The following is a 15,592-nucleotide window of genomic DNA, read 5'->3' on the forward strand; positions in this document are numbered from 1 at the left end:
GGCAGCGGCCACAAGGGGGGAAGGGGTGCCTTGCCCCCCAAGGCAAGGGGGAACCCCCCCCCCCTTAGGGTTCCCAACCCAAGGCGCATGGGGAAAGGCCCAAGGGGGGCGCCCCAGCCCACTAAGGGCTGGTTCCCTTCCACTTTCAGCCCACGGGGCCCTCCGGGATAGGTGGCCCCACCCGGTGGACCCCCGGGACCCTTCCGGTGGTCCCGGTACAATACCGGTAACCCCCGAAACTTTCCCGGTGGCCGAAACTGGACTTCCTATATATAATTCTTCACCTCCGGACCATTCCGGAACCTCTCGTGACGTCCGGGATCTCATCCGGGACTCCGAACAACTTTCGGGTTTCCGCATACATATATCTCTACAACCCTAGTGTCACCGAACCTTAAGTGTGTAGACCCTACGGGTTCGGGAGACATGCAGACATGACCGAGACGCCTCTCCAGTCAATAACCAACAGCGGGATCTGGATACCCATGTTGGCTCCCACATGTTCCACGATGATCTCATCGGATGAACCACGGTGTCGAGGATTCAATCAATCCGTATGCAATTCCCTTTGTCAATCGGTATGTTACTTGCCCGAGATTCGATCGTCGGTATCCCAATACCTTGTTCAATCTCGTTACCGGCAAGTCTCTTTACTCGTACCGCAATGCATGATCCCGTGACTAACGCCTTAGTCACATTGAGCTCATTATGATGATGCATCACGAGTGGGCCCAGAGATACCTCTCCGTCACACGGAGTGACAAATCCCAGTCTCGATCCGTGCCAACCCAACAGACACTTTCGGAGATACCCGTAGTGCACCTTTATAGTCACCCAGTTACGTTGTGACGTTTGGCACACCCAAAGCACTCCTACGGTATCCGGGAGTTGCACGATCTCATGGTCTAAGGAAAAGATACTTGACATTGGAAAAGCTCTAGCAAACGAAACTACACGATCTTTTATGCTAAGCTTAGGATTGGGTCTTGTCCATCACATCATTCTCCTAATGATGTGATCCCGTTATCAATGACATCCAATGTCCATAGTCAGGAAACCATGACTATCTGTTGATCAACGAGCTAGTCAACTAGAGGCTTACTAGGGACACGTTGTGGTCTATGTATTCACACATGTATTACGATTTCCGGACAATACAATTATAGCATGAATAATAGACTATTATCATGAACAAGAAATATAATAATAACCATTTATTATTGCCCCTAGGGCATATTTCCAACACTAACACAGTAGGAGGTGATACCAACAAGGGGGGAAACATCCGGGGAAGTATCCCCGGTGTTTCGCGTTTTTGGACAGATGAACCGGAGGGGGAAATTTGTGTGTTCGCTATGCTAGGGATGTGTGGTGGACGAACGGGCTACGTTTTCGGATTCGTCTCGTCGTTCTGAGAAACTTTCATGTATAAAGTTTTTCCATCCGAGTTACGGATTATTTTATATTAATATTTAAAGTTTTAATCAATTTATGGAGTTATTATTAATTCAAAAATTAACTAGCTAAATGCTATGGGTACACATCAATGTACCCAGCATTGTGTGCATGCGCATGACATGTGGGGCCAGAGGGCCCAGTTGACTCAGTCAAACTGATGCGTGGGTCCCGTTTGTCATTGATTGAGATTAACTACCAGGTTAATTAGTTTAATTAGTGATTAGGTTAATCTAATCAGGATTAATTAAGTTAATTAATTAATTAATTAATATTATTTTTATATTCATTTACTTTATTTTTCTTTTATAAAAACGTTTTGGGGCGGGGCCCCCTTGTCATAGGCCCCTAGGGCCTTAGCGGGTTTCGGGCGACGGGGAAACGGGTGACGGGCGGGCGCCCGTTAACGGGCGAACCCGGATGGCGGCTGCGACGGCGCGAGGCGAGCGGCTGGCGTAGCAGACGGCAGCAGTGGCGGTGAGGCCACGCTCGGGCGCGTGCGCGTGAGGGCGCCGGCAGGGGCGCGCCAGGTGGGCGCGGCTAGCCGGCAGCTGCAGCCGCAGAGCAGCAACAACGGAGGAGGTGCGAGGTAGGGCTCGCGTGCAGCGGCAGAGGAGCAGCAGTGGGCGGCTGGGAGCGGAGGCGAGGCGCACGCGGCGGCAGTGGACGGGCAGGCGTGGGCGAGGTCGGGCGCGCGTGCGGTCGGCGCGGGTCACTACGGTCGGGCTGGAGCCGAGCGCGCGTGCGCGGTGAGCGAGGGAGACGGACAGCAGGGGCGCGGCTGTGGGCGCGTCCAGGGGCACCGAGCTAGTGCGCGTGCGCGCGGTGGCCCGGCGCGACAAGCGGCGTCGCAGCGGGGCAGGAGCTGCAAGTGGCCGGCGGAGGACGGCGTCGCGGGAGGAAGAAGAGGACAGGGCGCGAGGAAGCCATGGGCGCGGGCTGGCCGCGGGGACGTGAGTCGCGGCCTTGGCCGTAGCCGCGAGTGCGAGGGAGAGAGAAGGAGAGGTCGGGGCTCACGGCGGGGCCGTAGGGAACTGGCAGCGGGCTCGGGGAGGAGTCGGGGAAGCGAGATCCGGCGACGGGGCAGCGACTCGATGGCGAGGTAGCTCTGGGCGGCATCGGGCGATGGCGGTAGGCGGTGGTTCCTCGGGCACGGGCACGCCGGCGAGGTGGGGCTCCGGCGCGGCAAGGGGTCGGGCGCGGGGTGTTTGGCGACGCTGGAGAACGAGAGCGGGTGGGGTTCTCTATCAGGAGGAGTGGGGGGTGTCGTGCGGGAGGAGTGGGGGGTTCATGCAGGGCGACGGGGATTATCCCGATCCAGATCTGGATCGGTGGGGAAAATGGGGGTGGTTGCCCTAGGGTTCGATCGGGGTTGGGGATAAGGGAGGGCAGCCTAGGTCGGGTGGACTGGCCTGACAGGGAGTGGCGAGCTGGGCCAAGGCCCATCGGGGAGGGGAAGGATTTCTCCATTTTTCTTATTTTTTTGTTTTGTTTTGTTTTCTGTATTATTTTAGTTTCACCTTTTATTTTAGTTTAGTAAAATATGGTAATAGCTCCTAAAATAGTGCTCCAAAATAACCCATTGCCATAAATAGTTTTTCCCGAAATTAAATAGTTTAGAGTTTTATTAGTTGAAAAGGTATTTACTTAATTGTTTTTGTTACTGTTTAAATCACTTTAGAGTATTAAAGCATTATATAAAAGTGTGGTTTCTTCACCATAATTACCTATGCATTATTTGGCACCTCCCGAACATTTTAAATTTTAATATTTGAAAATCCTTACCGTTTGACTTGTTTTTGACTTTTGATTTCGAACGGGATTGAATCATCGTGAGTTTAACAACAGTAATCGCGGTGACGTGTCATCATTAACAGGGAATTACTGTAGCTTAATTATCCGGGCGTCACACCTTTCATGGGTGTACTCCTTCACAAACGCTCTCACCACTTACCACCATGTACACCTCATGTATCTTGGCAATATTCAAGTGAAAGCCTAGTGAGGGTGTCAGCCACGACCTGACTAACCACGCAAGACTCTAGTCCAGGTTTATCGCCTACTTGCGGTTGTATCCACAACGGAAGTTCGGCCAAGGTTTCTATCACGATCCCAAACGATGAGATCAGGGTTCCCAAGAGCACCGTTCGGGTGTCATCCTAGTACAACGTGCCTCGGTGTCTCTACCGCATCATAGCCCACCCCTAGGGTCAGCGCTACGCATGGCCCCCAACACATATCCTACAAACACTAGAAACTAGTTCCAACTCCTGGACAGAGATCAAGGCGATTAATGAGTCAAGAGGGTCAATTAAGTATCCCAATGCGTGGTAGTAATTGTCTTGGATCACAAACACAGAACTCAGTTCCCGAGGACGGTCCCAATGAGACAACCCACCATGTACTCCTACATGGCCTCTCATTGCTACCTTTACCAAATCGTGTCCACACACTTAGCTATCACACAGTAGGACATAAACACAACCATTCCGATTCATCGCCCAGATGGATCTGACCCGATACAACTCTAAGCATAGCAGCCATAATAAGCAAGCATGGATGAGTAGTCACAACATGGCTCAAGCAATTCCTACTCATGCTAAAAGGTTTTAACTATTTATTGTGGCAAAGACAGGTCATGCAGAGGAATGGGTTCAACTACCGCAACATGTAACGGTTGAATCGTTGTCGTCCTAATGCAATAAAATAGAGCAAGAACGAGAGAGTGGGATTGTATCAGAGTGATCAAGGGGGGTTTCTTGCCTGGCACTTTCTAAAGACAATACTTCCCTTCATCAGTGGCAACGATCAGAACATTGGAAACATCGGCTGTGAAAGGACCGATATGGTTGACTAGAGGGGGGTGAATAGGCAACTACCATATTTTAGCTTTTCATAACAAATTAGGGTTAGCAACTAATAGGTTGTCTAGATATGCAACTAGGTTAACAACCTATATGATGCTAGAAACAACAAAAACAATAGCAAGCAAGATACACAACACAAGTAAAGCTTGCACAAAGTAAAGGTAAGAAATAACCACAAGTGGAGCCGGTGGAGACAAGGATGTGTTACCAAAGTTCCTTCCCTTTGAGAGGAAGTACGTGTCCGTTGGAGCGGTGTGGAGGCACAATGCTTCCCAAGAAGCCACTAGGGCCACCGTATTCTCCTCACACCCTCACACAATGCAAGATGTCGTGATTCCACTAGTGGTGCCCTTAAAGGCGGCGACCGAACCTTTAAAAACAAGGTTGGGGAAATCGCCACAACCGAATTGGAGGCTCCCAACAACACCACAAAGCTTCACCACAATGGAATGTGGCTCCGAGGTGACCTCAACAAGATTTGTAAGGGAATAGAGTGGGGGAATCAAATTTCTCTTGGTGGAAGTGTAGATCGGGGCCTTCTCAACCAATCCCTAGAAAATCAACAAGTTCAATTGTCTAGGGAGAGAGATCGAGCAAAAATGAGCTTTGGAGCAACAATGGAGTTTTGGGGAGGAAGAGGTGGTATTCTTGGGGAAGAAGACCCCCTTTATATAGTGGGGGACAAATCCAACCGTTATGCAACCCTCAGCCTGCACATAAGCGGTACTACCGCTCGGGGAGCGATACTACCGCCCAAGCAGTAGTGACAGGAAGTAAGTGCAATGACACAGAGGTCACGGGCTACTACTACTGGGGTTGCAGTACCACTGCACTATGGTGGCAGGGGCGGTGGTAGCACGGTCGCAACCGTACTACCGCCCAGAATGGATGGTACTTTCGCTTACAGTCGGTACTGCCGCTCCCTACAATCGCTAAGGAAAACAGGGGAATGCTGAATAGTAGAGCCACGAGCAGTAGTGGCAGCGGTAGTGGGCGCGGTACTACCGCTACAACTGCCGCTCCTACTTCTGCTTGCTCTACTAGGTCAAAAAGGGTTCCACGGAAGTGAGCCAGAGGGACTACCGCTGGACCACCGTGCAAACCGGCACGAAGAATCGAGACCCAAGTAGAAGGAGGTAGTACACGCAGTACAAGCAGCGGTACTACCGTAGGCAGCTCTCCAACAGCCCTTCTGCGAAACAAAGGGAAAACTCCATCGAAGCGGAAAGACAACGGGGGTGCAAAAAGAATGTGTACGTGATGATTCCACCCAAACCTTTCCGAAGCGGACCCACTCTTGATATTACGGTTTCCCTATGACTCAAGTCCGTCGATAAGAAATATAGGAAATAAAAATTGTCTTCACTCTAAACTCCGAGGGGCTTGAATCGTCTTGTGCCATATGATCAAATATCCGAAATGCTCAATGCACACGATTAGAATACAAAAGCATTGTCATCAATCATTAAAACCACTAAGGAAGAAATATGCCCTAACAGGCTACCGAGAAGGAACAACATCGACTAGCAAAGAAGGAACACAATCAATGCAATGCACAACCAAATGTATGACTTAACATTTTAATGTACGGAATTAACCTAATGCAATATCTATCCAAGTTAATCAAAGTGGAATTCAAACATATAGCAAATTCCATCTCCAAAACTAATTACCATTTATTCCATAATTATGAATTGTCCTAGTTGGTGATGTTAACTTTATCAAACATGCATGAACATGGCATAAACAGATTCTTTGGATTTTTCTGATAATTTTTCATATATAAATTATTTTCATCTGTTTTATGCTTAAATTTCTATGATTTTTTAGAAGCTTTAAGCATTTTCTAAAATTAATAAACCATTTCCTAATTTAACTTAATTCCAGAAATTCTTTACTACGTCAGCATTACGTCAGGGTGATGTCAGCAGGTCAGCTAACTCGGTCCAGGTCAAACCTGACAAGTGGGACACACCTTGTTAAGCACTGGATTAGGGCTAATTTAAATCCTAAACTTAAATTAATCAGGGGCGGGCCCCACATGTCAGTATCTCATTTAGTTACAACATAATTACCACTAATTATTCACTAATCTAAAAATTGAACATGGGTTGGGCCCACCTGTCATGGACCCAGGGGAGGTCAAACCCCAGTTAAAGGGGTTAAACCCACCGGCGAGGCCCGAGGCGGCGGAGGGGCTCAAAAACGTCGCTCCAGTGACCAAAATGGCGGCGGAGGGCATCTACGCAACAAGGAGGCTCGTCTGCGTCGGGTGGTGCACGCAACAACAACTCTGGTGGCCTAAATCAACGGCGACAACGACTTGCATAGTGACCAAAGTTTGGTAAAGATGGACAGGGCGCTACGGTGCATGGGAGGACGAGCAGGTAGGTGCTCTGGGTTCCTGGGAGCATACTGAGCACGATAGCATGCTCGGACACGATGTGTGTGAGCTATAGCCACGACGGCGACATGGACGACGGTGATCGGTCCTCAGGATCGACAGAAACGACGGCTACGTGACGCAATCAAGCACGGGCAGAGAGGGGAGCGGCGTAGGAGCTCACAACAAAGTTGTAGAAGGTCTCAACGGGCTCAGGGAAGGCCTGACGGCGGCAAACGACGATGGTGATCTCCGGCATCCGAAGGTTGAAGACAAGATCGAGGACAACATTGCAGTGCATTCCGGGTCACGTGACTCGGCGGAGACGACGTAGGATGACAAGGCTAAGCTCCCAGAACATAGAGGAGGCACGAGGATGGAGGTGGTTGCGGCTATGGTGAACGGCGGTGACAAGCTCGCTTGGGCGTGCTGTGGGGAGAGAGCAGAGGAGGGGGAAGAAGTGGATAGGCCAGAGGGGTTGGGGAGTTGCGTGGCGTCTTCAGCCAGCCTCCAGCATCGACGGAAGTAGGAGGTGGCTCGGGCACGTGCTGGCGCGCGGCGACCACACCTGCGTCGTCCTTCTTGCGCGAGATTAGTGGTGACTGGCACAGGCATTGGGCTGGGGCGGCACAGCACCAGGCCGGGTAAGTGGCCCAGGTTAAGATTGGAGCTGACGGGAAGATATCACAACACAACTCTAGACACAAATTAAAGTTATACGAGTTTTATATTACAAGCCAGGGGCCTCGAGGGCTCGAATACAAACGAGTCCGCGGAAGCAACAATATCTGAGTACAAACATAAGATAAACAAGTGTGCCTTAAGAAGGCTAGCAAAAACAACAACATCGATCGAAAAGGTAAGGCCTCCTGCTTGGGAGCCTCCTACCTACTCCTGGTCGTTGGCGGACTCCACTTAGTAGTAGGCACCCTCGGGATAGTAGTAGTAGCTGGTGGGTTGGCTGGCTCCTGGAATCCATCATCTGATTGCAGCAATCGGGTATAGGGGAAAGAGGTAGCAAAGCAACCGTGAGTACTCATCTGAAGTACTCGCAAGACTTACATCAGATCTATACTAAGTATGCATCAGTATCAAAGGAATGGGGCTATATCTTTGGACTGAACTACAGAAATGCCAAAAGAGAAGGGAAAACCTAGCCTATCAAAGACTAGCATCTTGCAACATTAGAGGAGTGAAGATTAGCATAATATAAATAGTAAGCATGTTGTAGTAACGGCCAGAGATCCTTCCTTGACTCCCTGCGAGAAAGCAATCCCGGAGCCATCATATCCATTTCATGTCTCCAATATCTAGTTCTAGTTGTATAGATAGGGATACAACTCCGAGCGTCTGTTACCGTGGACACGGCTATTCGAATAGATTAACTTCCCTACAGGGGTGCACAAACTTACCCAACACGCTCGATTAACTCTGGCCAAACACATGTTTTCGGGTCATGCCCGGCCTCGGCTAATCAACACGCCGTAGTCCTACCTAGGCTCAACAGAGAGGCCAGCTTGCCGGTCTACATCCTAAGCATGCAGGGGTCTTGGGCCCATCGCCCTTTGTACTCCTAAATGTTGCGCACGTGGCCTGGAGCAGACCCACCCCCTAATACAAGCGCATGTGGTTCCCGTCCAACCGGGTGCGCGCCGCTCAATCGTTGACGTCCGAAGAGCTTTCGGAGAACCGTACGATGCTGAGTGCCCATACTTATTCTCGCGTGGTGGTCAATGCGAAAAGGCCAGAGGCCTACTCGGATCACATATCCAAACCGTTAGTGTCTTGGGAGCCCACGGAGATGATCAATGATCCACGATCTGTGGTCCCGTTGCCCCATCTCACAGACTTACGGCAAGGGCTAAGAATGCCCGACCGTGCCGCGTAATTATCTCGCGGGTACCCTCCAGGTCAACCCGACTACACATCACTCGCGGGTACCCCTCGGGGTCGACCCGACTTCAACATGGTTCTAGGGTAAAATCAAAGTAAACATGTGCCCATAACACCAAGGGGGAATCCGAGGAATCACCCTCGATGGATTCCACTTGATGTAACCGTTAAGGTGAACTTGGAGGAATCACTCTCGAAGGGTTCACACTTAAGGTGTTGCATGACAGAGTCGTTATCGGGAGTGGCGAAGGAGGAATCACCCTCCGTAGACCACAACCGACTAGCTTTACTATAGAGATCTCATCAGAAGTGCTAAACGAGGTATTACCCTCGGCACTCGATAGTAGCTCTGCAGAGTCATACAACTAAGGGGGTGTGAGGTGATGTGTCGGGCTCTGGACGCTGATCATGTTGATTGAGTCATCGGTCATAAAGCGGGGGCAACAAGGACAAGGTGAGGGGTCACTGGTGGATCACTAGCCGACTTATACTAAGCATATAGGATAAGCAGGCAAGGTAACAATAGGAGGTTACAAATTCAGGCTATGCATCAAAATAGGAACAAACGATCAACAATAGCAAAATCTAATGCAATCATGAGAGAGAAAGAATGGGCGATATATGAATGATCAAGGGGGTTTTGCTTTCCTGGAAGCTCTGCTGCAAGGGGATGAACGTTAGGGGCATAGTCGTACTCTGGAGCAGCGTCAGTCTCGGGGTCTACCGGAGAGAAGAGGGGGAAGAAACAATAAATATAAGCAAACAAATGCATGACATGGCAATATGTAGAGCTAGGAGTGACCTAACGCGGCGCTACACATTACAGACGAAGCGGGAAAACATCTTGGAATGTTTTCCCGGCGGTTGGCAGTTTTCGAACAGATGAATCGGAGGGAAAAGATCCATGTTCATCATGCTAGAGGCATGTGACAGATGAGTGGATATCATATTAAGATTCGTAAAAATATCTAAGCAACTTTCATATATAAATTAGTTTCATTTGACTTATAGATTATTTTATATGATTTTTCAAGGATTAAAAAATTTCTGAAATTATTAGATTTAAATTAATTCAAAATACTTTTATTGCATCAGCAACATGTCAGGCTGAAGTCAGCAGTCAACCCAACTGGCCCAAGTCAAACCTGACCGTTGGGTCCCACATGTCATTGGTAGAGGACTTAATTAGTGTTTAAATTAACTAACCGTAGGTTAATTAGCAGGTGGAATTAGCAGGTGGGGCCCCACTGTCAGTGACTAATTAGTTAATTTAATGAAACTAATTATATTAGTTAGTTAAATTAGCTGTGGGGGCCACACGTCAGTGACTGGACCCAGTCCAATCAGCCTGTTGACTAAGTCAACATGGTCAACAGGACCCACCAGGGACCACCGGCAGTGACCCAGGATGGACCCCACATAGCGCCAGGTCAGCGGCGGCGCCGGAGTAGCTCTAGCGAGCCTCTCTCGCAGCGGGTCTATGTCGAAACTGGATGGAAATCCGTTACGACCCACCATTTCGAGCGTTGGGACTTGCGTTCAAATGGGAAGAGCTCGTCGCGTCGATTGGGGCTACTGGGGGGAGCTGGGGCTGCCAAAAAAGCACCGACGACGAGCGAGGCGGACGCCGGTGTTCGGATTCGATGGCGATCAGCACTAGGGGCACGGCGAGGCGAGCTAGAGGGCTCGTCGGACTCCTGCGAGCCCCAGGAGCACAATGATGTGCTCGGACACAGAGGAAGGGGGCCCTAGCTACGACGGTGATGGAGCGGGGCGGCAGCGAGCTGCGGCTATGATGGGGACGGCGCGGGAAGCGAGCTACGGGGCGACAGAGCGCAAACAGAGCGCAAATAGAGGGGAAGGAGAGGGGCGGAGGCTCACGTTGAGGCACACGGTGGCCGGCGGGAGCTTAGGAGTGCAGGGTTGTGGCCGGATCGACGGCGAGCTCGCGGTGGCCGACGTAGAAGAAGAAGACACAGGCGGCGTGGTGGCTGCTCCCCGGCTCGGCAGCTCGGTGTAGTCGTGGGCGACGCGTCCTCCTGACACGCCGGTGCGGTGCGGAGAGGCTTGTGGCCGCGTAGATGACGCGGCGATGGCGACGACCGAGGCGCTCGGCGAGGCAGAGAGGAAGAGGGCCGCGAGTGGGAGAGGAGGGGGGTTGAGTGAGTGGGGGCAAGTGGAGGAGGGGAGCCCGAGGCGTCAGGGGAGGTGGCTCCCTTATCCTTCCCCGGCGGGGACGGCGAGGTGGCCCAGCGCGAACTGCGCGCGGCGCTCGGTCTCCCCACTATAGAGGTGGGGGACGACCGGGGGGAGTTGGGTTGTGTCGTCCTGGGCCTGTCCCTGTGGCCTAAGGCCCAGGGGCAGGGGGCTTTTTTTATGTTTTATGTTTTCTTTTTATTTTCAAAAGTAATTTAGGTTTATTAAATATAAAACTTGCTCCTTAAATAGTGTTATGACTTAGGCCACTGCCACAATAAGTTTGACATTTAAATAAATTAGTTTGTATCTTTATAATTTAGAAAAAGGCATTTTAAATAATGATTTGGCCCTTGTTTTAAGTATTTTAGGACACTTAAGCACTTTATAATGTTGGTTTCTACACCATAACTAACTATGAATCATTTGCAACATTATGAACATTTTAGTTTTCATATTTGTGAATTTCTTTATTTCACTTATAATTTGAATTTGAATTCAAAGTGGATTTTGAAATGAGACATGGATCAAAGGTGATCAAACACTGTTTAGCAAAATGACTTAGCTTAATCAGAGAGGGTTACTATAGCTCATTACACAGGGGTGTTAAACCCCATGAGGGACTCGAACTCCTAACCTCTTCTTTTGTATAGATGACAGCAACCAACTCAACTACATTATGATATGTGCTAGAGCAAGGTCGTTAGCTAATGAATAGTCCCACCTCGCTCTTTTATATCAAATTCCACCAATTTTTATATGTTTCCGATTTGAAACCTATAAGCCGCCTAAAGAATCAAAAGGGTGAGGAGCGCAGGAGGGAAGGAATTAAGAGGAAATCTTCCTACGAAGGAAAGAAAAGAGAGACATGCTTGGCCATGAACCGGGGAGGAAAGGAATTAAAGGATGCACTAGGAAGGAAAGGAATTAAAGGATGGGAGGGTTGCATATGGCATGAATAAGTCAGGAAGGAAAGTAATTCTTACGTGGTTACATATGGCATGAATAAACCACGGAGGAAAGTAATTCTTATGTGGGAATTCTTATATATGGCCATCGATGATTGGGTAGAGAGAATAAATTAGAGCCTTGCATGAATAAGCAAGGAAGGGAAGGAATTCTGCATGGCCATCGATGGAGGTGAGAGGATAAATTAAGAAGGCCAGGAATAACCTAAATATAAGTTCTTCCTGGGCATCCACCGTTAGTTTGTCTCAAAAAATGTATCTGATGGTTGCCCGAGCGCCAAATCTTTCTACCATGGAACCTTTTTTTTAAGATTGTAATGTAGCACCAAATTAGAAGCAAGCCATCAGATATGTTTGCACTGGTTGTTGCAGGATGCAAAAGGCACACAGTGTGTTTCTCTCAGTTCTGTTCATGCAAATTGCTGCTATATGTTCCTCTCAGTACTGCTCATGCAACCATAGTTCAATTCATATACAACAAGTGCACTTACATCTTGTGAAAAAACTATTTTAGTTCTGTTCTGTGTAGTCCTGTAAAATGCAGTTAGAATCTGTCATAATAATTCAGCTAATGAAAATGTTATATTTTTGTTCTTTGGTTCTGTAAAATGCACTCACAATATGTCAAAATCCAGGTAAATCAAGTCACATGTATGGCCAAATTATTGCTTCAGGTACAGTACAAAGTGCACTTCACATGCGTGTACACAAGGATCGATCAGGATAACACTTGATATTACAGAACCCTGCAACACAACCACTGACAGTAATATACTTCTCAATGTACACCTAAGGCTACATAACTAACAAAAGAGCTACATATATAATTTACCAAATAGCTGACAACTAAGTTCACTAATCTGGCATACATAACACTGATGTTAACATAACCAGGACATGCCCAAGTTCAGAACTCACCACTGCCATCAACCCTGCCCAGAGCATGGGTGAATGTGTGCCTACATGTACGTCTTCAAGAACACGACTGCACTTCTCCGGCGCCGGGAAAATCAGGCACAGGTCGTGCACTGGGCACGCGACCTTGATACCCAGCTCAGACGGCGGGACATCACACTGCTTCTCGATGGCGCCCAGAAGTGCGCCAGCGTATACAATCTTCGACCGTTATCGCTAGCACAACAGCGCATGCCCACGGTAGTGCACCTCGAGTGCATCCATGGCAGGCGTGCAACGCGAGGAGCACCTCCGGACATAGCCAGGGCTCGCCCCGCCGCCATGCCTCCCGCGGAAAGGACCTGGAGATCGAGCTACGGCTCGCGCCACTAGCGGCGAGCAAAGGGGCTTAGCCTACAACAGCGACACCGTCGATGCAGAACTCACTATTGGTCACTCTGTTGCTGCCCATGGTGAGACCGAAAGGGGGAAAATCCAAGGTTAGGGATTTGCGAAGGGATTGGGCATTTTGACGTCGGTGAGTAACTTGATAAGCTTGTACTAGGCCCTAAGTTGACGTGGCCGGTGCGGGCGTACCACGACACATCCCATAATAACATGCTCCCTCCATCCCATAATATAAGAGCGTTTTTTACACTAATGTAGTATAAAAAACGTTTTTATATTCTGGGACAGAGGGAGTATTTAATAAACAACATCACTTTCCTTTAAATAACACATTGTTTTTTTTCGAGAATACGCCAATAGCGTACCTTATCTTTATAGAAGGGAGAAAGACAGTTTACAAGATTCGTGCGATCGATGCGAACATCCATCGCCCGAGCACCCACTCACACCCACCTACAAGAAAATCAAGTGTGATCTCTCACAAAACGGTCTAATCCACCCGCACCCACACCTGCATTATACCACTCGCGGATTTCATCAAGGATGGCTCTAGCTAGCTCACTATAGTCTTTAACTTGCTCCGGCCGATTGAACACCTTGGCGTTCCTTTGCTTCCACAGCATCCAAGCCGCGCCGATGACAACCGAGTCAAAACCTCGCTTGTGTTTTCCTTGGAAACCAGAACGAGCCCTAAGCCACCACTCCACAAGTGTGTCCGTGTCATTGGGAATAAGGACATTGATTTGTAGGGAGTCAAAACACGTGTGCCACACCTGGCGAGCGTAAACACACTGCACCACGATGTGCTCAACAGTGTCCTCCTCCTGCAAGCAAGTGTAGCAAGGCGAGGTGTTGTCCTGCAACCCATGTCGCGTCCGTCTGTCAGATGTCCAAAGCCGGTGCTGCACGGCAAGCCAAGCAAAGATCTTGCACTTAAGTGGTGCCCAGCTATCCCAGATTGCGACAGCAGTAGGTGATCTGATCGCGCCCTGATTAAGCTTGTCGTAGGTGGATCTCGCTGTGTACATGCCCGAAGGGTCATGCGGCCAAGCAAAGGCATCCTCCATGTGCACATCTCGTTGAACAGTGGCGACTGCATGTCTCAAATGGACAGTTTGTAGAAGTGCCCCAAAAGAAGTCTGTGGTTGGACATCGAGTGCCCATCTCTCATCTTCCAAGGCCTGAGCGACCGTACGGGAGTTCCTGATCCTCGTTTCCACACTAGCCACCAGCGTGGGCGCAATATCTCTGACAGAGAAGCCGTGGATCCATCTATCTTTCCAGAAAAGTACCTTATTTCCTTTGCCCACCGTGATCTGAATCAAACTGTCAAAGACCTGTCTAGCATCATTGTCCACCATGAGCTCCAATCCATGCCACGGCCTTTGCGGGTCCGTGCGCCGTAACCATTCCCAACGCACCCTAAGCGCCAGCCCTTGCAGACTTAGGTTTTTCACCCCAAGTCCACCGAAACAGGTTGGCTTGCAGATTGAACTCCATGCCACTAGGCATTGGCCTCCGTTAACTAGATCTTTTCCTGCCCAGAAAAACGCGCGCATCCAGCCATCGATGTCCTCCAAAACCCAGCCTGGGGCCTTCATTACGAGCAAATGATGCACTGGTCTCGCCTGAAGCACCGACTTGACAAGCACAAGCCGACTTGATCTCTGCAATAATCCTCTCTGCCAAGCCGGGAGGCAGTGCCGAACTTGATCCAAGAGAGGCTGCCAATGCGCCTTGGTGAGGTGCTTGATGGCCAACTGCAGCCCAAGATACTTGCACGGGAATTCTCCAATGGGGCACTGCAGTATCTGCTCGACTCTTGCATTGTCTTCCTGATCCTGAGAGATCAAGAAAGCTGAAGATTTCCTATAGTTTACTCTCAGACCCGAAGCATCCCCAAATAGTTGCAGCGCGGTTCGAACAAATAGGAGATCATGGAGTGTAGGTTTGACGAATAGTGCCACATCGTCCGCATATACGGATAGGCGCTGCGTCGCCGTAATTCCAGTGAAGGAGCTCAACACACCGTCAGACATGGCTTTAGAGATCATGGCCGTGAGGGCGTCCATGGCGATAACGAAAAGTAGAGGAGAGACCGGGTCCCCTTGTCGCAGTCCTTTTGCATGCCAAATTCTCCTTCCCGGTACTCCGTTCACCAACACTCTGGTGCTCGAGGATTGCAGTAGCACCGCCAACCATCTGAGGCATCGATTTCCAAATCCCTTGGCCCGGAGCACTTCAAATAAGAAAGGCCAAGATAAGGAGTCAAAGGCACGGGAGATATCCAACTTGAGAAAAACACCTTTGTTCTTTCTTGCGTGTATTTTCCTGGCCACTTGCTTCATTAACAGATAGTTGTCATGCAGGTTTCTGCCACGGATGAAAGCCGACTGGTTGGTGGCCACAAGGTCCTTCATGCACGGTCGGATTCGATTAGCCAGGAGCTTGGCGAACAACTTGGAGAAGCTATGTGGCAAACTGATCGGTCGATAATCACCCACTTCTAGGGCATCCGGCTTTTTAGG

The sequence above is a fragment of the Aegilops tauschii genome, chromosome 4 (genome assembly GCF_002575655.3).
Source record: "Aegilops tauschii subsp. strangulata cultivar AL8/78 chromosome 4, Aet v6.0, whole genome shotgun sequence".
Lineage (NCBI taxonomy): Eukaryota > Viridiplantae > Streptophyta > Magnoliopsida > Poales > Poaceae > Aegilops > Aegilops tauschii.